The sequence below is a fragment of the Accipiter gentilis genome, chromosome Z (genome assembly GCF_929443795.1).
Source record: "Accipiter gentilis chromosome Z, bAccGen1.1, whole genome shotgun sequence".
Classification (NCBI taxonomy): Eukaryota; Metazoa; Chordata; class Aves; order Accipitriformes; family Accipitridae; genus Astur; species Astur gentilis.
This window is the reverse complement of record NC_064919.1, coordinates 62,526,901-62,554,455: the sequence shown is the minus strand read 5'-3', so window position 1 is coordinate 62,554,455 and position 27,555 is coordinate 62,526,901. Positions and strand designations below refer to the sequence as shown.

The 27,555-nt window shown below is 37.7% G+C and overlaps 1 protein-coding gene across 6 annotated transcripts in view; it reads left to right on the top strand.

The window, feature by feature from the left end:
- Nucleotides 1-27,555, top strand: part of LHFPL2 (LHFPL tetraspan subfamily member 2) — a 126,432-nt gene that overhangs the window by 35,016 nt on the left and 63,861 nt on the right. The window contains exons 1-4 of one of the 6 annotated variants that reach the window (XM_049794445.1): nucleotides 2,196-2,303; nucleotides 3,282-3,630; nucleotides 10,069-10,287; nucleotides 17,312-17,373. The exons of 1 other annotated variant lie outside the window; for it this stretch is intronic. The gene's annotated coding sequence lies outside the window, so the exon portion shown is untranslated. Of the gene's footprint in view, nucleotides 1-2,195; nucleotides 2,304-3,281; nucleotides 3,631-10,068; nucleotides 10,288-16,645; nucleotides 16,683-17,311; nucleotides 17,374-27,555 lie in introns of those variants that run through there. 4 more of the 6 variants (XM_049794444.1, XM_049794443.1, XM_049794446.1 and 1 more) reach the window with 4 other exon arrangements.

The window sequence follows — 27,555 nt, the reverse complement described above, 5'->3', positions numbered from 1 at the left end:
GACATTATTTTTAGACATGTAAATTGGTTGAGTGTTATCAGTAACACTTTCTTTTACTTGTACTGCAACCAATACTTTGCCAATTTTTCTGCTGAGCCACTTAAAGACTACATTAGGGTGTTTTACAAATAATTATTTTTCTGTCTAGAACTTCTATTTTCAAGATCTACAGATATGAAATAAATCATTAAAAAAATAAAAAAATATTTTTTTCAACAGTAGAGAAGCAATGCAGTATGCTGTCTGTTAAACAGATTTATGGAGAAGATCATTGGAGGCTGCTGAGCATAGCTCTAGAAAATCATTATACAAATATAAGCACAGTCTTTTTCAAGCTTTATGGATCACCTACTTTTAAAATAGGCCCCAAGAGTAGAAAAATTGCAGATTAAGGAGTAGTGTACTCTGTGCTTCTGTGTCTTGAGTTCTGATTTTCCCAAAGCTCTGTAGAGATTACAAGCAGTAAACTGACAGTATTTTGGTTGCTATGATCAAATGAGGAATTTGAAAATACAGAAACAAGAAAGCAGCAATTGATCCTGGTGTTAAACAGGAACATCTGCGTGGAGTTTCAAAGGCAGCTAGCTATCAGCTAAGGCAGATTTTCTGGCTGGCTGTGTAAGGATTGTGTGAGCTTGTTGTGTCTATACTGAAGCTACTATTGTTCTCCTGCTGTGAAATGACAGATGGTTGTGTCTATCCTGAGAGATCTGCGACTTTTGGCTGACTTGTGCTTTCCGAATTCATGCATAATAGAGCTTACTCTAGTCCTTCAAGACAGAAGAAAAACAAAAGTAGAAAAAACCCCAACACAAATGAAACATATGGTGCCAGGCTGTATTGTGAAATCAAAAGTGTTCCTTTCTTCTTTTTGAAGACAGATAGGTTATTTTTCTGAAGGGGAGCTATCAGCTTTTGTTTTATTTTTGTAAGGTTGTTACATATCCACTTCATGTGTATGTATATAGTTTGCTTTGCCTTAGATAAAAGAAGTTATGGTGCTATTCTAGAGTAGTCACATAGACAACCAGTACTAAAACTGGGATCTTGAAAAAAGTAATGATGAAGGAGAATGAATTTATTGAGACGTTGGGAGGGCATGGTGTATAATCCACATGAATTAACATGTCATTAGAAACATGTTAATTAGTTTTCTAATAACGTGAGTTTGCTTTACTTCATATGTAGCATAAATGTATGTTAATTGGGGTAATAAATACATTTTATGTATTTGAAAACAGGGTTTGTCTGGCAAAATCTTATTAAAAACATTCATCTCTATTCAGCTCAGATACATGCTTTTTTGTCTTTAATTAAATGATACTAGCATTAAAAAGGAGAAGGAATTAGCATTGGTTTGTAACTTCTATAGGAAAAGTACTACTGAATTCTTTGGGATCACTGTCATGAAGTAAAACTAGATGCCAATGCTTACTCTTCAGTTTGCTGTTATTTAGTTCAAACACTGGCATTTTTGCTTCTGTGATGTTCCCTCTGCAAGTTTGTGAATTGTTAAGGTCTGCTAAGGCAATCTGTTAGTCAAGTATGCACCACTGTAATTGTTTAAACTGGGAGCTAGAAACCATCCTTCTAGAGTGAAGCGTCTGTTAAACAAATACATAATGAGGAACTATATATTGTAGAAGGGGAAAACATGGAATGGGCTGTGGGTCAAGGCACCATTTTTCTTTTCTGGGATGTTTTGTTGTCATGTGAATAGTAGGTGCATATTTTGAAATTACTAGAAAGACTGCTGTTAATTTAGGTAAATATTTGGCTTGCCTTTCCTCATGGTGTGCTTCAGACAGGTGTGTTACAGCTCATCCCTGTGTTACCTTTGGTTCTGTACAGAATAGTTGAAGGAAACAGATGAAGCAGTGTGATGTGTATCTATTACACAGACACACCTGGACACACAATGACGTATCAGGGGAAGCACATTGGTCCTGAACAAAGGATCAGTCAGAGTCAGCCAGTCAGTATGTCTCTCTTTCTTAAACTAGTAAGAGACTGTCCAATCTAATTAATTCAACTGCCACGTTCTGTGAAAAGTGATTTCTTTCTGCTAATACATAAGTTTATAAATCAAGAAGAATTTGTTCAATTCAGTACAGTGTATTTGAAGTCCCTTATAGGTATTATAACCTTGATCCTGTTCACTAAAATTTTTATTCTAATCCCAATGGAGGGATTCCTGCTTACCTAAATGGATGTTTGCCAGTGTGGATCAAGAGTCCTTGACAGTTGTGTTTCTGAATGACTCGAAGATGTTGACTTCAGCCAAGTCTTTGTTGAACGATAAGGTATAAATACTTACTGCTAGCAAAAACTATTTCAAATTCTGAATGTAATTAATGAAATTTGGACATTTGTCTGGAGTAAGGGATAAGAAATGTGCTGATCCAGACCTCCTTCATCCATGTATATTATTGTGGTTCTCTCTAGTATGCTAGGATTCAGTTCAGTTCTTCTAACTGGGTTTTGGGTAGGTCTTCTAGCAGCTGTAGCATTCTACTGTCTGATGAAATACATCACTGTATTGCCAGCATACATAAGATGTGAGACCTTGCACTTTCTTGAGTCCCATATATGCATTGAACACAACAAACTTAAATTGTGCAGTCACTCTGCACAAGTACTATCACAGGCCCCAGGCTGATCAAGCTGACAGTATGGATATCTTACTGATGAAAGCATACTGGTAAAGGGAGTGACTCTAGGATTGTACTTTCAGGGCTACAGGTAGGTTTGAAGCTACAATACATGTGTTAACCTAACTCAGCATTTGTAGTGGCAGCTAGCATTGATGGAGAATGGAACCATCGTGCATAAATGCCAGAAATTATCCGTGTTGAGTAAATGGGGGACAGTTTTTGATGGCTGTCTCTTGTTCTTGGTTTTCTTTCTCTTTAAAAACTTCCTTCTTTTTAATTTTTCTTCTGTTAATTAAAAAAAAAATAGAAAGAGAGAAGCACCTTTTGATGTGCCTTGAAGGCTGAACAGGTTAGTGTGACCAATATTTAAATTAGTGCACATATGATAGGGGTGTTTCTGGCAATACTGACCAGCTGCTTTAACTGATTACTGCGTAACAACACATATTAGTGGAGTAATGCCTTCGTCATGTGTTGAATCCAGTGTTCAGCCTACCTTCCAGGTAAACATTTCCATTTATTTCAAGGCAGGTACAGAAAAAAAGATTGCCTTCTTGCTATTCCTGCTGCGTTCTCTGTGTCCTGACAGGCTGTCAGAATGGCTTGTGTCTTTTCTGTCCCTAACAGGGTGAGCTGCCTCCCAGTCTCATGGAGAATTTCTTAACCACAGGTCTTTTTAGGCACTCACATTTTGGGAAACTTGGCAGGAAAGAGACAGTGCTGACTACAACTGAGAGCTAACAGGGGACTTCCATTAGCACAATAGCCTCCTGCTATAGCAATAAGGAGTGCCTCAGACTGGAACGATGGAGACACTGGCTTCCTGTGCTTTCCCAGCCGTGCAGCTGAAGGCAACAGCCGAGGAGGCCCCTGCTTACCAAATCTGGCTGAAGGGGTTTACTAAGTTGTTCAGAAGTGTGTTGTTAAACAGCTGTTGAACCAGTCTGTTTTATTGCCTCTCAACAGGCTTTTGAAGGTAAGCAATAAGGTTAGTGTCTCAGGCTATTTTTTTCCTACTATCTTTATTTTTTAATTATTTTTTTTTAAACATGTGAACTACTGATATCCCCTCAGGCAGCAAACTAGGGAAGGTCTTTTATGTAGATGGTGAGGAGTCACTCTTAGTAAAGTCCACTTTTCATCATTTTCCTCTCTGTCCTCTCCAGAGACCTCAGCATACTATTTAAGCTCCTGTGTACTTAACTTACCTTGGTGTTTCACCGATTTTAATAGCTTAGTGTGCTCAGGTAAGAACTGGGAGGTTGCTAAACTGAAAAGTCAGCATTATCCTTCTCTTTGTCAGGGACTCTTTAGTCTAACTCTTTGGAGAGTCTTTGGGAGGACAGAAGGAGATTCTTTAGAGGACTGGGGAAGGGCAAATGTAAAACCTATGCTGCTTACTTCTTTCTTTCTATATATATATATATTTTTTAAAGGTGCTGGGGAGAATGAAGGGAATTGTAAGCCAGTCAATAAAACCTTAAAGAGGAAAGGAATTATAAGCTCGTCAATGAAACCTTAATCCCCACACATTTTCTTAACAAGTTATTAAACTGTTGCTTTATAAGCCCCTCTGGGATAATAAAATTGATAAGCAACCAGTATAAATTTGTCAAGAATAAACTGTCAGACAATTTTAATTTCCTTCTACTTGGCTAGCCTAGTAGATAAAAGATGAGTGGTACATGGATGAGGTATCTTGACTTCATTATTTTTTTCATGCAGTGACTGCATATGATATTCTTGACTACCTCACACATCATTCATAGAAAATGGCTGGGGAACTCCATATGAAATGTCTGTAAAGTGAACACACAGGTGGTTGAGAAAAAAGTCTCCAAGTGTCGTTAATGGCCCACTGACAGCTGAGAGGGCATTTCTGATAAGTCCAGTGTATCTTCTGTTTGGTTTTGTTCTGTATTTTATTAGGCACTTGGCTAGTAGAATACAGAAAAAGTATTTGCGGACAGTAGCAAGCTAGGATGTTGCATTAGCGTGTTGAAATTCAAGATGACTTCGGAGTGATGATGGTAAATGACTTTCAAAGTGTGGTCTGCAGACCCTTTGAATCCACTGGTTGCTTATAAGGAGTCATGAAGGGTAACTAACAAAAGCAAGCCTATTATCAGTAGGCCTAAATTCACTACACAGACTCCTATGCCTCAACTGGAAAATTTAGAGAGGTTCCCACGTGGGAGAAAAGTTGTTTGAAGAGGAGTTGTTTTGACAATTTGGAGAAACAGTCCAAACACAATGAGTTGAAATTCCAAAAGGTAAGCACAACTTACTATGTTTTGCATACATGCGGAAAGAGGAATAAAAAGCTAAAGTAGTCTAGCCAACGAAAACCTCGGGTTTGTAGTTGAAGGACAAATAAAATCTGAGATGTATGAAAAAGGAATGTCACACATAAGGGGACATAGCTGTTACTCTCTGCTTAGCACTTATGAGATCTCGGGTAGAGGACTGTGTATAGCAGCTGTAATAAACTGCTTTGATAATATGACCTGCAAGAAAATTTTGAAGGAAGTGACTTTGTTCGTTTCATATGAAAAAAAATAGGGCTGTGGGAGAGACGTCTCATGAGGATTGAAAAGCTTCATGGGAGATACTGTCTTCCATTAGAGGAGGGCACAAAAAAAGTAGTATGACTTGGTATGAATAGTAGAAAAATAAGAACCGTCTTAGGTATGCAAGTGTCAGTGGCAGCTGCCTAGTGCCCTGCATCTATTACGTGATTAAGCCCTCTATATATTCTCAATAACTTGTTTGTGTGCATAGTTAGGCACTAAAATAGATGATTAGAGATGTTGTGGACTAGCTTTTGACATTAGAGGTTTCCAGAGACAGGTTAGACGCAAAAAAGTCTCAAGGAGGATCTAACTATACTTGTTTATATCTCATAGTAGGAATTAGGTAAGATGATCTTTTGAAGTCTCCTGTAGCTCCTCCTATAGTTTTACAAGTATAGGAACAACTTGAGTTAAGGGAAACTTAACAGGCTCTTGAAACAAGGTGTAGCTCCACAGGAATGAGCATTCATGTGGAAAATCTTATGCCAGAGAGCCATAAGGTGGTATATTTTTTCACTGGACTTGTGCGTGACCAGAACCAACAGGAAGATATTAGTAATCATGGGAGTAGAGTTAACTCTGTCTAAAGAAGACAGAGGCATTCTCAGCCATTTGGACCAATCTGTAAGTTTTGTTTCCCCTTCACTTTCCTTAATAACAAAAGTAGTTTTGCCAAAACTGCTGTCCACTTGATTTCGTTTTTGTTTACTAGAAGGAACAGCTTTCCATATGTCACCTAACTGTGGATCAGGGAATCTCAGTTGCTACAGGCATCCAAGTCACACTAGTTTTCCAGGCTGAAGTACTATTGTTATTCCTGATGGCTATTGGGCATAGCAGCAAATAGAATTTGGGCAGCAAATTCTGTCCAAAAGAACCAAATCCTATTTCATGACAAACAGGTGATGCCAAAATTAAATCTTGGTCTGTTTGTTGTTTTCCCCATGGAAAGGATATCAGATTTAATATCACCCTCATTTTTAGAAAAAGTTGTGTACCTCTGTACCTAATTCTTCTTGCATTATCACTTAAGCAATATGTACCATGACACTAAAAAGCAAACAAACAAACAAACCCCCAAAATACCCCATTCCTGTGTAGCTGGATTTGATTGGCAAGTTTACAGACTTCCAGATAAATCTGGAGGGATTGTAGATCATGATGGAAATTTAATAGTTAACCAAAAGAAAAGTAACATTTAAGACACAAAGGGAACAGAAATCTTGGCCTAAATGACATCTTACTCCTTATACTGGGCAGGATCTATGTACTGTGCTGGGGCATTCCTCAGATACAGGGTCCACCTGTCCAGTCTTAGTTTCCACTGAATTAGAAAAGCTTTTAAAAAGTGGACCAACATTTAACCTCTTTGTAGAATACAGCCTTGGATTTTAAATCTGGTTGTACCAATTAGGTTTTCCTGTTTGAGAGTTGGCCATGGATCATGGCTTGTTTCCCAGTAGCAAATGAAATCACACATATAAGAGAGGTATAATAACTTCTCTCATTTGTAATTTTTTGTTTCTCACAATAATTACACATGACTCTGCCCAAATCTGTTGTATCTTAAATTATATCATACTGTTTGCAGAAATGGTGATTAATGCTGTTTGTGAACTGGGAGGGGAGTAAGAGTCTAATGTCTGCATATATTTTGTGCCTGTTGGTTTGTCTGCCTTCATCTGATATTTGGCATGTCTTCCAGTATTTCATGAGAAGAATAGCCATGTTCTGGTCAGGCCAAGCGTCTGTTTAGTTCCGTACTCTCTCCAAAGGCACCTAGGAAAGATGTTTGGGGAGAAAAATGTAAGAAGTGCATGAAGTGCATATATAGTGATTCTTTGCCATGGTTAGGTCCCTTAATTAGTGGTTTAGGGACCTCCTTAGCTAAAGGTTGCACCCAAGCATTTGTGTTATAAATAACCAGCGGTGGGTCTGTCATTCAAGAATTTAGTTATTTTCTGAGTCCATTTGTGCTTTATGTGTGTCCAATGTCTTGCTGCAATGATTCCATAAATTAAGTATAAATTGTAAAGAAAAAGCATTTCCTAAAAGATGTTACAGATGTACCATTTAGTGAGCTGCCCACTAGTTTTTGTTGTGAGAAATGGTTCCCTCTTGACTTTTCCACACATCAATCATTTTACTAGTGCCTGTGCTCTTCTTGGTGATTTTTCTTCTTTGCTGAACGCTTCCACTTGGTTTGGTCGTGGAAGGTTTGACAGTGCTCTGATGGAAGAGTCAGTCTCTCAACACTGTGAAAGCACTGCCATCCACTTTGTAGCCAAGGCACTGAATTTTTTTACTTTACTACCAGTAAAACTGAGCTAAGATTTCTTTAATTAACCAAGGTTCTGTGAAGACCGCTTAGTGCCTACGTTCATATATTGTGGGTTAAATGACATATATAAATTAAGGACGAACAAAATGTAGTTCTGGAAATGATGATAACTTCCACAAGTAGTATATTACTGAAGTTTCTCCCTTTGTATGCTGTACATAGTCATTAATGGTGGCTACTATTATTTGATGAAAGATATTTCCGCAGGCATTTTTGTTGCTAAAAACACCTGTAATAGCTCTATTTTTATGGTTTCTCCTTTTATTTTTATATGCAAATATGAGAACAACGAAGGCAATCTTATTATAGCATCTTACTTTGTTTCAAAAACATGTTGATGAGCAGCTGGTGAGGCTGAGAAACAAGCTGTCATGTAAAATTTCAGTTAAATAGGAACAAAATTACTTTAGAATTTAAAATAACAAACACTTGGTTTTTGTTCCAAAGAAAATAATCCATTTACCCGTTTGTGAATTGGATCTGAATTGTGACCCAATCTGTTGAGTCTGTAAGTGGATTCTCTCCAAGTGCCCTGGCAGTCCAGTTGTGCCTCTCTCTGCCCATCAGCCAACCATATGTGCCTGTCTATGGTTTTATCAAATGCTCCGTTACTCCTCTTTTGGCTATTGTGCACCTTTATGGCCTTGGACAAAGGAGTGAGGGTATATTTGGCATATAGTAGTGGAAAGGACAGTATGGTTATAGTGTTGTGGCAGGTTTGGGACATGTAGTAGGGCTATGTGATGCAGAGGATTAGGGAGCAGCGAGTAGTGGGAAGGGCTGGGCATTGCAGTGCTGCTAAATGTGAGCATGTTGAGCATGAGGTCGTGGGTGGTAGTAGGAAGTTCAGCAGAGAGGCTGGTGGGATGTGGTCCATGTGGCCTGGCAAAGAAAGTGTCCGAGTCCTGTTCAGTTGTTCACTTCTGTATTAGGAGGAAATGGCATCATTCTGTGGTATTAGGGGCTAAGGAGTGTGCATAGCACGTAGCCCTTCCTGCCAGTGTCTTTTGTACAGCCTTGTCACAAGGCGTTGTCCTCCGCTAGCTGTTAGTTTTCTGGGCTGGGATCTGTAGGTGCTTCTTTCTCTATTTATATTTTTTTGCTCAGTTGATTGATTTCAGCCATCAACAGAAAGGTAGACTTCTCAAAGCTGACAGGGTACCTATACTTTACAAAAATAGGTGGCCAGTTGGAGAAGGGACTGTAAAACATCCTGTCAGAAGTCTTGATCAATTGTGAAGCACAAATCTGGCAGAAATAAGCTTCATTAGTAGGAAAGCTCATGGAAGTACTTGTTTTAATTAGTTTTCCATAGCTGAGTAATTCGTTACCGTATAAGGGTTTATTTCAGATGAAAGTTTTCCATTAGCAGACAAACACTATAAATTTTAATTGAAATAATTCAGACTTCACTCCTTCAAAAGTTGATGAAATGTCTCTCTATTTTGTGTGATTTCTTTATATATTGTAATAGGAGCCTTAGTGGTGAGGATTGGACAGATGACTTGTCTGTCCTTACCGCTTGCTAGGTTGCAAGGAGGATACTATATATACATGCAGTTTGCAGCTCTATGCTAGAAGTTGCAAGTTTGTGCTAGACCATGTGATTGTCTACTATGTGTTATTTGGAGCTACATACCTAGAAGAACTTGAACTGGGGAAGGACTCTGCTGGAGAGCAGAATAAAGATCAGGTTGGCAAGCAAAAGTTGGGGCCGATATGTGGCCTGCAATAAAATACCAAACTTAAGAGAAAATGTTTTATGGGTTTTTCCTCTGCACATTTATCAATGTTGTTTTGAGTTACAGAAGTCAAAAGCAAACCACAGGTTTTGGCAGGTAGGCTTTCTGGTCCAGTGATCATAAATGATGACTTAAAACATGTTTTTTAAAATAAATTGCTTGTACTATTATCTAATAACTCATACTATGTTTAAGTTAGATTATTACAATCCCTTGGCTCTTCTCTATTTTAAAGTGTAAAATGTCCCTTTTCTTTAGAAACAGAGAATTCTGACTGGCAAGGTTTATAAGCCCAATACATCAAATTTAGTGTAGAATTAAAACTGTATTTAAGTAGTGTTTCAAAATTAAATTGTTCTATAGTAGCCAGTAATAGCTTAAAGTTATTCCCACTGATACAAGCAGGAACAGTTGAATTAAACCAGTCTTCAGCACTTTTAAACAATTTGCTTAGAATATATAACATTTTTGTTGTTGCTTTAGTGATTATTTTTTTCTTTCATAGCCAAGTGATTTCATATTATAATCTTAGATTTTCTTTGCTGTTGATAAATACCAGTCAAAGAGCAGTGGTTTGGGTGGGGGGGTTCTTTGTAGCCTTTTTTCTAGGTGTCGTTCCAAAGTACACAGCTAAAATGCCTTACAGGTTTTGTTTAGAGCAGGGCTCTTAATGCAAAGATCACCACTGAGTTTTTTTGATGCAGTTTTGCAAATACGTCATTCTTTTTTTTTCCTTCAAACTCAACATTACATTTCAGTGGTGGAGTGTGGCTGTTAGAAATACATGTGATTGTCTTGCATGCTGCACTTTGAAGAGGACCAGAGAACTTCTCGATTTTTTCTGAACATGTGACACTTTTGGAGAAGTTTGGTAATGAGAGAAAAGGAGAGGACACAAGAATTAATTGTGTAGAAGGCTCAAGAGATCATCTTGCTGCAATGAACGTGAAACAGAGAGCTTCCTTTGGATTATTTTGGTAAGGCTGTACCCTCATCTACTCCTCAGTGCCCATGACTGAAGTTTATGATGCATGGTAGATGCCTTTAGGCGGAGAATGAGCAGCCAGTTTTTCATTAATTTGTAACAGAGAGACTGGTGGGAACATTGTTCCATGCTGTGGAGAGCTTGTAGTGAATTCCTTCAGCATTAAGCAAGCTAAAAATAATACTCTAGAAAATGTATGCTTTAGCCAAACCCTTTGTTTTCTGAACATCCATTTGAACAGGGGTTAAAACTATGCTATGAAAATAAAAAGAGCAAGGAGTATCCTCCCCCTTTTTATTTTAATCTTAAAGCTGTTAAGCTGTTGAATACATTTAAGTAAAAATTTTAAATTAGTCAGTAATGCTTATATAGGAATGACTTGGGGAATTTGTCTATGTGAAATTTAAAGGTTCTGTTAGAAAACTTGTATGGTTCTGTAAGCTCTTTGTATCATTGTAACTATTTTTATGTCCCCTTCCTCCATGTTGGTTCTGCAAGGGGACTGGGGTGGATGAGCTAGCCCATCTGTCTGTGAATAGATGAGTTGCTGAATCCAACGGCTCCCAGTAGGCAGAACTAAGTAAGAATTGCATGCTAGATAAAACCAGTTTCCTTAGCTGCTGTTTGGAGTCATAAAGTTTCAAGAAATTTTAATTTCCACAGGAAGGGGAACAAAGATAAGAGCCGTGGTACAGCCATTTAAAAAATGTGGTGGAATGGGGCAAGGAGGGAGAGTTGCCAGCGGGGGAGAGAGAACAACTGTTGGAGGGAGCAGAGATGTAGCTGAGGGGCCAAACACACTTGAAGGAGGCTGGTTGCAAGGCCAAAGGAAGAATTCCAAAAAGCAAGCAGGGCATCTTGGGTACGCATGGATTTCTTTATCAGTCCTCCTACACGTTCAAGAATGGGGGAACCAGAGGCAGCTGGTTGTCTGTATAGGCTTTAATATTGCTGTAAAAATAGAATGCATTTATATTACTTTTAAAGTAAATTTAAAAAATGTAGGTCTGTATGTCTCTTCCTTGCTTCAGAGAGCAAAGATGTTAAAATCCTGGATGAAGCTGCATAGGTGTGTTTCAGCTACTGCATCTCCTTGAGGAGCAAATGGTCCATGGCAAGGATTTTCAGGGGAAGAAACCTACCCTCCATGAAGGTTTCACACATTTCTCAGCTGGGGGAAGGCCTGGACTGGAGCTCTTTCCTGCTGATAAATGACTGCAGGTTTTTTTTTGGTTGTTTTTTTTTTTGGTAAAGGGAAAAAAAAATAAAATAATTACTTCAGTATTAAGATACTGTTCTGCTCCTCATCTGTCTGGTAACCAAATCATTAGTGCACTTGGCTGTGAAGATGCGTTTCTGTCCTTGCTGCAAGGTGGTTCAAATTGTCTCACTTCTCCTGGCCAGAAGGTGTTGAGCTGGCAGGTCACCAGCATTGGGCCACCCCCTCTGATTCTACCAAAGCTGTGCCATTGCACAGCTGGGAACGCAGCCCTCTTTGTGCAGTGGGGAAAGGGAGGTTGGCCCTGACCTCATTATTTAGCTCATAGTGCTCAAGGAGGAGAGTGTGGAGATCTCATCTCTCTTCCAGATACTGTTCTTATGGCCTTAAACAGTGAACAGCTGCAGACCTCTCTGTGGATCTTATCTTGATTTAAACATTTGGGTTTTGTAATTGTATTGGGGGGGACAAGGCACAGGAAATAGCTGCAAGCTGACCTAATATCATGAATTTAACCTGGCATGTGTGTGTCCCTGAAAGGGTATGCATTAGCTGCAAGTATTCTGTTTTTAAGCCAGTTTTACTTTGCTAGCTGAGTTACTTGGGACGAAGAGTACTTTTGATATCACTGTGGTGGGTGGTTGTGATTGCTTTTGGTGGCTGCAGTATAGTTTGTGTGTCTGAAATCATGAAGAAAGAAAATGAAAATACTAGGTGTGAGGTTAAACAGTATGACCCATAAAATGAACTCTATGCACATCAGAACATCCCAGTCAGATGGGTTTTGTGATGTGGAGGTCTGTGAATAGAGCTGCTGTCACTCACGGGGATGACAGTCTGGCAAAAATAACTCCTTAACTTTTTTTTTAATACTCAGAAATAACAATGATGCATTTATCAGAAAAACCCTTCCTTAAAATTCAAACAGGAAACAAATGGAAATTGCATTAACATTGTGTTGAACCAGGAAAATACTTTTAATTTAGAGATACCCTTTTGACTGAATACAGGAATGTATTTGTTTTGTAAAAGGGGGTAGAATTATTGAACGTAAAAGCTGTTTGGGGCAATGTAAACATATTACCCAAAACACTTAAACAAAGGAAGTGTGCCCTTCATGCCTTCCCTTAGGAATCAATGCCTTGCTTTAAGTGGTAGTAATTTACATAACCTATAAATACAATAAGTAATGTAAACAATAAGGGACTAAAGGGTTGGGTTTTTTTCTTCCTTCCTCTTTTAAGGAGTGTCTTTCATCTCTTTACTGCTTATACCCTCCTTAGGAAAGAGATATATTCTACTGTATTCAAAAGCACTAGTAGGAATTTCATGTTTTCTTACACTTAGGCAACAGCCTTAAATATCAGTTCCTCTGTTTATTATTTATGTTAGTGGTGGCTTTAAAGTCATACTTCATCACTGCATAAATATGGCATAGAAAGTTGCCATGATAGCTTTTTCATTTGTTTGTTTGCTCTGTTTTTGTTTTGTAGGAATATTAAAAATATATTTTGGCCTCATGTTTGGCATCACAGCAAATCTCAAAGTTGTTTTGTTTTTCCTGCTGAAAGCATTAAGCATAATTACGATCTTGTGCTGAGTTTTATAACAAGGACTTTTGTTTTATAATCAAGACAAAAGCATTCAATTAGGTTTATACAGACATTCACAAAATGGTGAATTAAAGAGAAGGATTGTTGCTTCTCTTTACCTTTATGAGTAATTAAAGCATCTTCTCCCACCTCCGCTGTTTTTTTCCTTCCCATTTTATTTTTTTTTAAGAATTAGTCTGAATACTAACTAAGAACATTCCCACTTTAGACCATCTGTGCCACAAATTGAAAAATATTAGTCCAAAGTTAATGTTTAAAAGAAGTTTTGAACCAGGCTGTCCTTCCATAAAGGCAGAAAAACAGGAGTCGCATCCGTAGCAGGCTAAGACAAGATTCCCAAAGAAACAGAAGTTTTTCTTAAAGCTGAAAGGGAAAAAAAAAATTTAATTGCTGTCTGTGGCCAGACTGTTAGTGTGGAGGTGAGTGAGGAGTGGTTTGGCCACAGGCTCTTTAGTACTGCAGCTTAGACTTTACCTGGCTGGAAGGCATTTTTGCCTTCACATCCAGCCAGTTCATTACTATGAAGAAGCTCTTTGGCTTGTCCATGTATTGTTGGATCACTTCCAGGTGTGAAGATCCAGAACAGCTTCCTGCCTGGTTAAATGTGGTGTTCTGTGATTACAGAGGATACACTTTTCCTTCATCTTCAAACAGTGCCTGTTGGACTGTTCATTTTTTTTCACTCTTCAGTGGTTTCTTGTCTTGGCATTCAGTTCTTTGAATATGAGCAGGCATTAAACAAAACTCTGAAAAGTTCTCAATAACCAGGACTTTGCCTTTCAACCAGTAAGACCCTGGTGCTGGAGTGTTAATCATGTAATTGTTCAGTGATAGGTAGTTAATAAGATTAGATAAGTTAAAGCTTTAAATGATCTAAAAGAAATGCACTACTAAGAATTTTGACTGCAATGCTATGATAAACCCGAAAGTCATAAATACTTATTTTAATGAAGAACCTACTTTTTGTAGCCTAACATTCAACTATGGTTTTAAATAAATGTAAATTTTCCAGAAGCTCCACAGAGCTTCTGATTATGAAGATGCAGAAAGAGGAGGTTTCTATTTTCTTTGTTTCCACAGCGTCTGCCTCTGAATTTCAGTCTTGCTAGCTGGTAATTGTAGGCAACACATTCTAACATGGCAAATGTGATATGCATCTTAATATTACTCAATAAAAGCATGAAAAAAAATACCAAGGCTATACTAAAAGCTATGCAAAACTAAGTCACTGGCCTCACAGGTTCCTGATCCATATTACCTTAATGGTGTCAAAATGAATGACTGAGGCAACCAAACTGACTAGGAAGAAGCTTCCCTCATCAGGCTTTTAAAACTGCATAGAAATATTTTGGAGTTTGGTTGTAGTGTGATCATGGAAACATTATATATTATTTAGGAAGAAAATGTTGATTAGAGAAAATGAAGTAGCATGTAGTTAATTTTGTTTAAGTGTTTTGGGTAATATGTTTACATTGCCCCAAACAGCTTTTACGTTCAATAATTCTACCTCCTTTTACAAAACAAATACATTCCTGTATTCAGTCAAAAGGGTATCTCTAAATTAAAAGTATTTTCCTGGTTCAACACAATGTTAATGCAATTTCCATTTGTTTCCTGTTTGAATTTTAAGGAAGGGTTTTTCTGATCTTTGATTCTAGTCATTAAAAAAATATTTGTTTTGGGAGCAAGATGCTTTTGGTTGACTCTGCAGGAAGCCATTGCAAGAAGCTGTTATGTTAGGCACAAGGTTAGAGAGCCAAGCTTAATAGCGATGTATGCTGTCATCCAAACCTGTTTATGTCTTTCATTAAAAGCAAACTATTTAGGCTGTAGAAATAAAAAAAAAGAACTCTTGTTGTAGACATACAGGCTTTTAGAAGTATTTTTAAACTTCAGAACATGCTTTACAGTTAAATATATGTGTACTATGACATGTAACCTGATATAAGAGATATTAATTAACATTAATATCTGAGAGGAATATTACACGTGCCTGGAATATACACCCAGAATTAACAGTATTTAGTATTACTTCTGTGGCTTTTCTTTAGTTCAGTTAGATTTTGACTTAATCATTAGGAATCCTTCAACAGTGTACTTACAAATATACTCTCCCTAAACCCACTGTTAGCATGTGAAGTATTTTTAACAGGAATATGCTGTATTCAGAAGACAAAGAAAGGACAGGTACTGTTAATTGACTGAATTTTTTTAAGTAGCATTTCCTCTAGATGAGTTGCCATATGTGGAAACTGGAAGACTGTACCTGGATGCACAATCCTGAACGGATTTTGGTGGATGAACTTCCAGAAAACCAGAAAAAAGTTGAAGAAACTTCAGTGTTTATTCTAGTGTATTGGTATCCTTGCTAGGCATTTGGTGATTGTGAAATAAGCTGTCCTGCCTATGACTTGTGAAGATACATACTTTCTGTTACTGATAGTGAAAACTGTCTTCCTGTTATGTGCAGGTCACGTTTCTGATGTCCATCCTCAATGCATGATTATATGTAAACCAAGGGTTTTGTTGTATGATGAATTTATTTTCTGCTGTGCTTCTGGATTGCTCTCTATAACCTGTTTCTTGCTTATGTCAAGTATTTCTGATGAATCAAAGACTGGAATTTACAAATCCCTGAGATATGTTTTTGACCTTGATTCAGAATTTGGAAGATGAAAACAGATTTAGGATCCTAACAGTGAGTGCTGTGAGAATTAAAAAGATATTTAAGATTATTTAAAACTTGATATTATTTAAGGCTCTATATAGAAGAATAGCAGTTCTGTCTGATCTCTGGTAGCTAAAAAAAGCACTAGAGAAGTAAAAGAAATGCCTTTATTCTTCTTGGTTTTTGCTTTTCTATTACTTTCCATTTTTGAGAGCTATCTTTTTCTCTCACTTTCAACAGTTACATAACTGGAAGAAAACCGACTATAAACTTCTGTTTCAGAAAGGCTGTGATGAGGCTTTTTATTTTAAATAAAATTCATGTTTTGCGTACTTGGATGCTTGGCTGATGTGTTAATGGAGGCCAATTCTAGTTTCAAAGAAAGTGAAGATGCCACTTTGCACAAGTAGGCGATTTTTAAAAGTCAGAATAGTAGCAAGCACAAAATAGTCCATTCACAAAAAGACAAACTTAGAATAACTAGCCTTGCTGATGCTTATTTTACTGGATGGTATAATATAAGTGGAAGTGTTGTTGAGTGTTTGACAAATTCCTCAGTATATGTGGTAGAATAGGATTTCCTTCTGTGTATAGTACCTGTCTTGTTGTTTACGTATGAAAAGGGGGATCAGTTCAGCTTTGCGCATGAATGCTCTTTTGATCTGAATCCTTCTCTGTTTTTTTTTCTCCTTATCCAGGGTATTGGTATAGAGTAAGATTAAGTTCCCAAGCCACTGTCCTCCCTCCTGTAAAGTAAAAAATCAATCTCTTCTTTTTTTCTTGGTTCCCATTTTATTTTATTTCCTTAATTTGCTGTCTGTTGCTTGGTGCTCATCCTTCCTGATTTCCTTGGAGGCATTAAATAGCTGGTGTGATATTTTAAGAAGGTATGAAGGGACTGTAATATGGATTTCTTTTCTGTCTCAGTATGTTAAAATCCATTTGGTGGCTCCATGTTATGGTGCTTTTCCTCCCTCCCCCACTGCTGCAAACATGAGTGGATTAATCTAGCCCAAGTGCTGTATGGAAACCCTTTCCTCTTAAGTCAAAAAAGTCAGTCCAAGTCTGTGAATCGTTTTATGAAAATACTGGATTGAGTTTCAAGCTTCGAGTCCCTGCTGATACATTAAATTGTTCACGGTATTGGCAGGGAAGAAGCAGGGGACCTTTCTTTAGCTGGATAAATAGGTAAAGTGTCAACTCCGGATGCCTTGAGAGGGAGACTTCAGACAAGCTTTTAGTGCAATTACAGAAGGACGAAGTGGAAGAGACCCCTGGGACTCCTATGCGTATTGAATTTCGTTTAGCCTTTTAGTCACACTAACAGGAAAAAAACTATAGGAGTCCTTAAAGTATATATGTTTGTAGTCTTTTGGGTGTAAATACGGGGATGTTGCCTTTTTTTTTTTCCTAATAATATGTATATATCTGTATATGCATGCTGTAGTATTTTAGGAAATGGTGTTGGCAGAGGGTACTCGAGCCAAAATACCTGTCAGAATTACCTGTCTTCCAGTGCCTATAGCATGTGGAAAAGAAAACTCAAGACTCTTCTTCGGACATTTCCCAGCATTTGAAGTAAGCAGACTCATGTGGGACTGGCGCATTACTTGGCAACATGGATGCTCAGCTTCAGTCCTGTCCTGGCATCAGCAGGGTTGGATATGCAGGAGGGAATTTGTTCATTCACCCAATCTTTCTCTGCAGACAGTTAATGACTTGTCTAATCTTCCCGTAACTGCAGGGAGCCTTCAGTGATTCCCTACATGAAATCATTTTAAATGAAAGACTAAAACTCAAAGTCATTATTTTTACAGTGCGTTGATGAGTATGGCAATCATGTCTGCATAACCTGCCTACTTTTTATGTTTAAATAAGGATATTTGTTGTATTTTAATCCTTAGCCAAGCAATATTACTCATCTTTATAATGTTTCAATACCTTTCAGATTTGATGGGAACATTTCTTCCAAAGCACAACGCTGTCTGATCACATGCTCTGCATTATAAATCTTCCCTTTGTGATATTCTTTAAGTTATATAACGAAATTGAAAATATATAATTATCATATACAGAGAGTCCTCTTTCTGCCTTCTGACTTAGGGAATTGATTATCCTATGCATTTTAAATGGAAGCCCTAATTAAGTAATGTCAGATAGCAATTTTGCTGAGCTGAATACTTTCAGAACCTGACAGTGTCCTTTGCTGTAGAAGGCAGATTTTTTTTCCTTATCTTTACGTTTCTTTTTGCATAAATTATATTATTTCTGTTATTTGAACGTGGTTTCTTCTGCACCTTTTCTCATTTTTCACTCTATGAAGTCTCTCTGGTCCTTGTTCATGTTCTTCCTCTGTTTCATCCGAGGTGACACAGTGTTTCAGGACTGGCCATGTATGGGACTACCAAGGTTTAACTGGGTTTCCACTGTTGCCAGTACCAGCATGGTGGGGAAACAGAACCGAAAATAATGACACTTCTTTTACAAATACAGTGGTTTGGTTTGGTTTGGTTTGGGGGGGGAGTGGTGGTGTTTTTTGCTTTTTCACATTGAGCTTCTGTTGTCGTCCTTGTTTCTAGTCCTAATGACTGTGGAGAAAAGTTGGAAACACCTCTTATAATGTGAGGTAATCACATGTCTTGGGCATCTGCAGTTTTAATAAAACACGAAGTATTGGGAAATTCACAGTAACATTGTAGGAGTTGGCAGCAGTATCTGGTTTCTTTGACTGAATAATCAGTTTGGTGTGACTGAACTGAAATTCTGGCCTTTTTTTGATGTGTCCTTATAGATGACTAATTGTTACTTTAAGCTCAGAATTAAGTTAAAAAAAAAAAAAAATTACAAAAAAGTGTTTTTCATCTACCCTGAACCCTCCCTGTGAATTTCTTTCTCAATCACTGTAGATAATGTCACTCTTGTACTTGTTATATGTATAGGTCAAACAAAGGTCCAAGGTAATATCATAAGGGGCCATAAATAAAATAGTTAACCAGAGGTTCATTTAACCCATAACAGCCAGTGGCCTAAATAAACTACAGAGCAAACTTACACTGATGCTTTTAGTCTCCACTATGCTCCGCATCTTGAGGACTTACTGGGTCAAAGAAGGCAGTTGTTGCATTTAATGGCTGTCAGTAGATCTTTTCTTCATTAACTTGTCCCATTATTTCTTGAGCAAATGTGGAATTTAGCATCCACAGCAAACTATGGGAGATTTCCTCAGCATAATTGCATCTTGTGTGGAAAAAGTTCTTTCTTGAACCTTGTGTTCCCCAGTATGCTTTGATGCTGTCAGCAGTTGCATTAGTGATACATTAAAGAGTTGTTATCTATTCTTCCCTTCTGTGCTTATCAGCATTTTATAGAGTTCAAAAGAAAATACATCCTTATCACTGAAATGTGTGATCCGTTGAAAAGATGCTCACTCTCATACTGTAATAGCCTGGAATGTTCTCTCACAACGGCAGAGCTCCATGATGAAACCATGTATTTTCTGTGTTGCAGTTCTGTAGGATTTTGCCACTTCTGCATAATGTTTAAAAGTTACCTGACAGGCCATAAAATGGATTTTGTCTCTCTGGGTAAACTACTGGGACATGAAATGATGACCTTTAGGAAGAAAAGCTGGATTTTGCTTTGCCATTTTAGTTATAGTGGATGACTTCTCAAGCATTTATTAATAGTTTCCATCTGAGGGCATCTGGTTTTTTTATCTTACTTAGAAAAGAAACAAAAACATTCAGCAAAAAAAGCTTCTTAGACTCATGGTGTTTTCCCCTTGCAGTTTGGGATACTATTACACATGCTTGTGATTATCTACTCTGCAAACAATTGTCAGAAAAATTCATCTGTTTTCCAAGTCCCACAGAAGAACAGATGTGGAATTAAGTTTCAAACAATGTACTCTTAATCACTTACATGTGGACACGAAACGAACTGGAGCTCAGTGGGAACTGATTGGATGCTTTGTTAGTCGAGCGTGGAGTGCAGAATTTGCATTTTTCTTATGCTTCATTCTCTGAATAGTCCTTTGAAAACAGTACTAATAAATGAACAAGAAGAGGGTCTGTTTCAGATATTTAACTCTTTCTAGAAAGCCAAAACCTCAGGGGACCACCTCAGTGGAGCTGGGATATCTTATGTGTATGAATATGAAAGAGAGATTGTGTATATATGTGTAATTTTCTTCCTTTATTTGAGAGCTCTTTTGAAGCTGTAAAGGATATTGGGGAGTAAAGTAGCTGCGTATCATCTGTGTGCTTTCAAAAGCAATGATTTAAACCAGACAGCTCTGCCTTAAGAAATTTCTAGTCAATGTTCAGTTGCTGGAATACCATAAGAAAGCAATTATGTCAGAAAATGTACTCATGTTGTGTTCTAAACCTCAGCCTTCACTGAAGAAATCACTTAAAAAGATAGTCAATACAACTACTTCGGAAAGCTAATTTTGAGGGAGAAAAGGTTTGTGTTTAGGGACTCTGGAACTTACAGCTTCAAACTTTACAGCATTATGATTTTGAATCAGTGCATTGGACAGTCACCAAAACTTAAGAAATTGTCAGATTCTTGTTCTTGGAATGAATTTCTTCATACTTGATAAGAAAACTCATGGAAACAAGGCTATGGGTAATTGTTCCCAGTGTGACTACCCTCTCTCATATGTGTATAGGTCTTGAAAAATAATGCCTACGAGTACAAAACTGCATTTTCAGTTGCTACAGAATGGAAACTGTTGTTAAAATGTGTATACATTATATACATATATACGTATACATTATATACATATATACGTATAAGATTATTTTCAGTTATTCAATCCACTGTACCCCAGAAGTAATTTGCCTTCCTACACCTGGGAAAAAAAACGGGGGGGGGGAGAACCTAACAAATTTGTTGCTTCTTAAATTTTGACAAACTTGATTAAACAGGCAAGATTATGTCTTGTTTCAGGGTTTATTGTGGTTCCATGGAAGCTTTTAAACCCCCTTGAAAGTTTTAAAATTAGCTTTATTGTATTATATATACAATATGGGTTAAGAGGGCTGTGAACTCAGCTGCAGATAGTTTTTCTCTGGAAAATAATAGAGTCACCCCCCCAAACTTGAAATGGGGTGTGAGCAGATTAGCAGTCACACATTTTCCTGCTTTCCAAGGAGTAGGAGTGGGAGTCCTCAATCTCACTGCCTTGTTGGCTGTTCCTTAACTTCTCACTTTGCACATTCATCATTATGTTTATTCTGGGAGCAAGCAAATGGCCAATGCCAATTAAAATGTTCATTCCTAATAACATAGCAAAATACATTGTTTTGAGAGATGGAGAGAAGGAACTTCCAGAAATGTTTGTTATGTTCCAGAGAGATGTTGTCTCTTAGCTTGACTGCTGGAGAGATCTGTGAAGGTTATAGCAGAGTTTATGTGTTCTTTAAAAAAATCTTTCATACGGATTTCCTGAGGCTGTTTTGCTTGTGCAGTGTGAAGTGACCAATTTCTTCCTTTTCTTTGTTTTTGGGGAGGTCTGCTTGACCTTAGTTTTTCATGTTTTGTTTCAAAATAACTTTCTTTCAAGGATATCACTTTGTTTATACACTTTCCAAAAGAAAAAAGGAGATAATAACATTCAAAATAAACATCTTTATACCCCCATGTCTTGTTTTTTAGCCTTTGTCTAGAATGACATAAATGGCGAAGTATTTCATGTTCTTTAAACATGACTTTCTGAATGTAGTTGATGTAGGTATCTTATGCATGATCAAGACCTTTAACATGTCTGCTGCCTTTAATAATTGAAAGCATTGGATACAGCCAGTAGTTCTGGATGGGGCTCATAAAGCTCAAATGAGAAACTGCATTTTTTATGTTTAATACATTGAGAGTATTTTAGATGGACTTAGAATTCTTGTCTTTGTTTCAACAGTGGGGTTTGGGGTGGCTTTAAGCTATTAAATACATACTTTTTGAGAGGCAATTGGAAGGTACACTAATGTACTCTAATGTATGTAGAGATCTTTGGATGACAAGGCCCTTGTAAAGGAGTTTGCTCTCTTTTTATTGCGGGCAATCAGGTTGTATGCAAATTGTTTCACTGTGTCATCAGCCTCTGAGTTAAAACTAGAAGGGTTTCTTGCCTCTGCTTTTGTTGTTGAAAGGCTGTTGGAGAATCTTGCTCTTTCAGAGCATTTAGAAATCATCTCTTAACCTGCATGTTAAGTGTATTCACAGTCAATTCACAGTTATTTTGTTCCTGCTGCAATGTTGGCTTTTAATTTAAATATCTCTTCTTTCTCCTTGCTAATTAACTGCCTACAGTAACTGTAAGAAACAATTATACTCCATTTTTGTCACCATTTTGTTAGGCTAAAGAAGGCAAGACCTATCTTTTCTTAGCTCTCTTCCCTTGATCAGTACAGTATTCCTTCTATGTTCCTAATCCAACTTGGATGTCTTTCCCTGCCCCTCACTTACGGATAATAATAATTCTTTGCAGTGTTCAAAGTAAGACCTTACTTGAGTCTTCAGCAACTGGTAATACTGTTGTCTGGGCTGATGATAACTTTTTTGATATATTCTAAGATTATACTGGCATTCATCACTCCCATATCTTGTTAGAGGTATTGCCCAACAGGCTCAAGATCAGTTCTGAGATGCTTCTGAAGATCTTCCCTCTTCTCAAAACTAGATATGCATGTTAAATAACCATTCTCTAGGAATTTAAGCTACCAGTAAACTTCAAAACTCCAAATCTGGTTGAGAATGCCACCTGAACTGCAAGAAAGATATTTATTTTTCCTAATTGCTTTAATTTAGAAAATCATTGTTTAATGAGAAAATACAGTGGTCTTTTTTAAAGTGAACTGATTCATATAATCTGAGTTTCTCAATTGGAGACATGAGGAAAGCAAGGAATCTACCTTCAGTCCCGCAGTTGTTGATAAAAGTTAAAGGAGAAGACATCAAAGAATTTAAGAAGTTTTTGCATCAGACTTAAAAGTTTGGGTCAGGTAAACACGCTCTCGTGAGTTTCAGTAAAGAATTTTGGGGGGTGATCTTATGATTACCATGAAGTCTCTAGCATATTGAAATACCTACTTTTGGGAATGTAAAGGTTAATCGGTGACAGAAGATAAGCAAGCAGGAAGTCCAAGAATCCATATTCAAGGAAAACATCTCTGACTAAAATTTATATTCAGTTATTTGTAGTTAGAATTACACAGGTTGGAAAGGACCACTGAAGACAATGGTCAGTTTTACCCTCAGCTGGGAAAGAGGGGTAAAAAAAGTCGCGTAGCCTTCTTCCCCCCTGCAGCCATTTCTGTTTGAATTGAAGCCTTCACGGATTATTCTGCAAGCCCATTATTTGAGTCTGAAATTGGCCTATCACACTCCAATTTAGCTTGCAAATATCTTTGTATAGGAAATGGTAAAGGAAATGATCAGTATGTCTTTTTAAAGAATTAACTTTTAATAGAAAAGGAAAAGAAAAGCAGAAACTGAGATCTCTTTCTGCCCTCTGAATCAGGAGACCTTTTTAGATGTGATTTTCCTCTTTTTGTGTACGTCTATATGTGGAGATGATCTTTCACAGAAGTAAAAAGAGTAGAAATCTAGGGGAAAAAAAATGTTATCACTAGGAGCTCATAAATTGTCAAGAAGTTATATGTCCGTTTTACTGAGAAATGTAAAGAATAATTTAAAGAAGTTTTAGAGGAATTTAAAGAATAATTAGAACTTCTTACAAAGTGTGTGCTGTGACAGTCTTCAAAGAGGGCTTCAGGAAAAGCTGAACCCAGACGTTTTATTTCTTGTATTACCAGGACATTTTCTGAAAAGAAGATCATCTCTCTAGCAGTGTATAAGCAAATTGGCTCCAGAGAAAGCTTAAAATGACAAAAAATAAAAAGGCAAAGGAAAGCTTCTTTGTGGTAAACAAAACCACAGTTAACGTATTTCTTAGTTGCTGTTCAATTCCCACCATCCGTGGGGCTAGCTAATTCTTCCATCTGCAAACTGAGCATAATTTTTTAACTCTTACCAAGCAGTGGCTAGCTCATTTCCCCTTCCTTGGGTTAGCATCAAAGGATCACCTCTGTGTGGGCTTGAAAGGTCCTGTTGAAAAAGCAGGGTGGGTGGAGATGGCTCAGGACTTTTCAGAGGTATGTGGAAACTGCAGGATGTTCTCCAGAGTGGGAAAACTGGGCAGATAAGACTTGAGTAAGGATTTTCATTTCCGTAACATTGGTTTAACGAAACACTCAAGAAAGGCACATGGAATGTTGCTCAGGGTCTCACCTTTACTTAATTTTTCTTGATGTTGGGTTTTGGTTTGTTGTTTTGGTTTTTTTTACAAGACAGAAAATCAGTTCTGACACAAGCTGGATAAGAGCTGAAAACAAACAAGTTGATGTCCTCTAAGCAGTATTTTTAGCTTTGAATTAAGGTCTTGAGTCTATGATAGGCCTGTTGGTTGGGTAATGTTCATATAGACTATTTTCGGTAGAAGGAACTTTGCTTTGAGGTTAAATTGAATGACCTAAGCTTTATATTTTGTCACTCAGCAAAATCATGACATGAATCGCTTAAGTGTTTCATGATTAAAAAGTAGCTTTTCACTGGTGGAAGTTCACAGGTAGCACCTGTGGGTGCTTTAATTTGATAAGCTACTTTTTATGTGTATTTTTTTATTGCATCTACGAAGATGAAAGCTGTAAGGAAGGCATGGAAATTAGTTCAATATAGAATATATGCTTAAGGTAAACAATGTTGTTTTCCTGACACTACAGAGAAGTTTGAAATTGTTGTTTGAGGACTCTTAACAGCTTGTTTGTGTTTTACTAAGTCAGTCCCTAGTTCTGTGTTTGGTTGGTTAGTTAGATATCTTGTCTTGAATGTAAAGGAAGTTGAATGTTAAAACAAACCTGCTTTTCTTTGAGGGAGGAGGGGACGATTCCTTTTAAGGCATTTTTTAATTTAGGCTGAAACCACAAAACAAACAGATTCCTAATTCAGTCATGTTGCAGGAGTACTGGAAAATGTGGGAATTTTATAAGGCATTTTGGACATTTTAATGATTGTTTCATTGATTTGTAATAGTCACAGTTTGCATCACTAGGGTGATAACTCTGACTATAACTTTGGCCTGAGAAGGACGTGTTGGACTGAAAACAAAACAAAACCCACAGCTGCTGGTTTAGGGAGAGAGAGTGTGTGTGTGTGAGTGTGTGAGATAACTTGTCTTTTTTTTTACGGACTGTCATGATGGGATAGCTCTGCAGCCTTCTGCGACAGGTTTAGGCTGTCCACTGATTAAATAAAACAGTGCGTTAATTGCGTATGCCTTAACAAAACTCTGCAGTAGCCATCTCCAGGCCTTCAGGAAAAGATAACTGAGTTGTCTTCCTTGGAGTTGTTCTGTTCCACTTCTGCCAGCAGACAGCTCTATTTGTAAACTTTGAGTTTTGCTCACTGTGTGGTAATCTGGGGGCAATAATTCGGATGCTAATAATACTCATCAGAAGTTGTTATTTATTAAGCCAGCTGACATTTAGGAAGAATAGCCTGTGCTTGCCAAGTGATTCTAGCTCATTGCTGAGGAGCATGCTACTGGTTAGAGCATTTAATTAGGAACCCACCGTCAGGGCCCCCGGGACACTAATGGGCCTCTTGCCTCCCCTGGCTCTTGCCCATCCTCCTGCCTGGGGGCCCAGGAGCCTGTTCCAGCCCAGCCTGGGGCCATCAGTCCCTGTTGGAGCTGTATTACCATTGTTCTGCTTCCAGTCCCAGCTGCTGCGGGGTTGACATTAAGCCTGCTTTTGCCTGATGACTGCTGGGCTGTCCATGGGACCTGTTTCTCTCACCATCCATGCACAGGCATCAGGTAGCTGAGCAGTGCTGGCCTTGCGGTGAAGCTGCTTTCTGAGTCACATCTTGTCTGGTGCATCTTGGTGACGGCCAAGCTGCAGCCACCTAGAGCAGCTCTGTGGCCAAAACGGAGCCAAGGAACGCTTTTAGTGACTGTGGATGTTCTTGCTCGAGATACTGCTGCAAAGCTACCGGGTTTGGCTGCCTTGGGCCGGCAGAGGTGATGGGTTGTATTGAGCAAGACCAAAGCGCTGGCTGTGGTGTAACTCACAGTGCTGCCGTGGGAGGGTGACTCACCGTTTTGCTTTACTGTCCCTGTGACACAGAGATGCAACTCAAGAAGTATGTTATAAAGTGAACTTGTTAAGTGCTTTTACACCAGCTTTAAAGTAGACTATTTATGTCCTTTTGTCCTCACGGGTAACGCTGAAGATAAGCACTCCCACTGATTTCAGTGAATGTGGGATTGGGCTCCTGGCTGATGTTCTGTATTACTAACTTCAAGTAAAGTTTTATGCTTAGATAAAATAATCCCTGGAAGACAAAACTCATTTTATGGAATAACTTTACTGAAAATAAATTTGCCTATCTTTTGCTTCAGTTAGTAATGACTGACTTGTTGAAGAAATGTGGTAATTTGATTCACTTATCACTTGGGTGCTTATTGTATTAGGTAGCAGGCTAAGAGGGATCTTCCATTCACAGTGCAGGTCTGTTAATGCTTCTGTATTTATTCTGTTTAGTTTTGTGGGAATTGCTAGGATTACAAAAATGTAATATTTGGTTTAAACGTTTTAATGATGTGTAAAACTGCTGTACCGCTTTCTTGGTTAAGGTGGTGCAGTGGGAAAACAGGCATTAAGAGCAGGGATCAGCAGTGTATTAGAAGTACGTCTGGCTTTTATTAGGTGTAAACTTCAGGGCAGGTGCATTTGGGCAAAATATTTTTTGTAGTGTAAAAAAGTGAGGATTTTTTTGTTCTCATTGAAATAGCTTGCAAATTATGTTGCTCTATATGGTATGCTCTTTTGCATTTGCTTTAAATTACATACATATAGATATGTAGCATGATCTTCTGGATTGAACAAATTAGGTAGATAACGCGAAAAGCAAAAGTGCAATTTTCTTCTTTTGTAGGTTTGTGTGAAACAGACAATAATCAGCCTGAGAAGAAATGTTAAAAAAATCTATTGTGTATCTCAAGCTGTTAGTTTCCTATGGTGTTTAGCATTGTAATTCATTGAGAGTTTTGGTTTTGGTTTTTTTTTAACCTGCTAGCAGTGTAACCCTAAAGAAAGTACTTTTCCCCTCTTGTTTTGCTGTTATTTCTGAAGGCAGCCTTAATGACGCCTGTGAAATAGTATGGGTTTTTTTTTTTTATTTTATACTGTTCTGCATTGATAGCAAAAGACAAAGAACCCATTGAATGCATTATTTCTATTCATAGTGACATAATTGGTCATACAAACCTTCCTGAAGTAAGTAAATATTTCTTTGATTTGGATACTTGCTGTTACATAATACATGGAAGTATCACACAGTAGTATATCTGAAGAAAAAGTTAGTTGAAAAGGATGTTTTAAGATACAGCGGATATATCTGTATTCTTTTTTTATTTTATTTTTTTCGGAGAGCCTAAGTATACCCAATTCCTGTTGTGTACAAAGCCAGGGTACGTGACACAGTGATGTTATCAAACCAACTGTGTTCTCCTAAGAGTGTTTGGCCTATTTGCTTCTCCTGTTGAATGTAAATAAAAAAAATTAAATCAATGGCTCTGCTTGGTATAGAGACTCTTTCTCCCTGAATTACACTAAAACGTTTCTCCCGTGCAAATGAGAAAGGAGGTAAAAATGAAGAATCTAGTGTTTTCTTCTTTTTGTTGGGCAGGGGAAGGTAGGG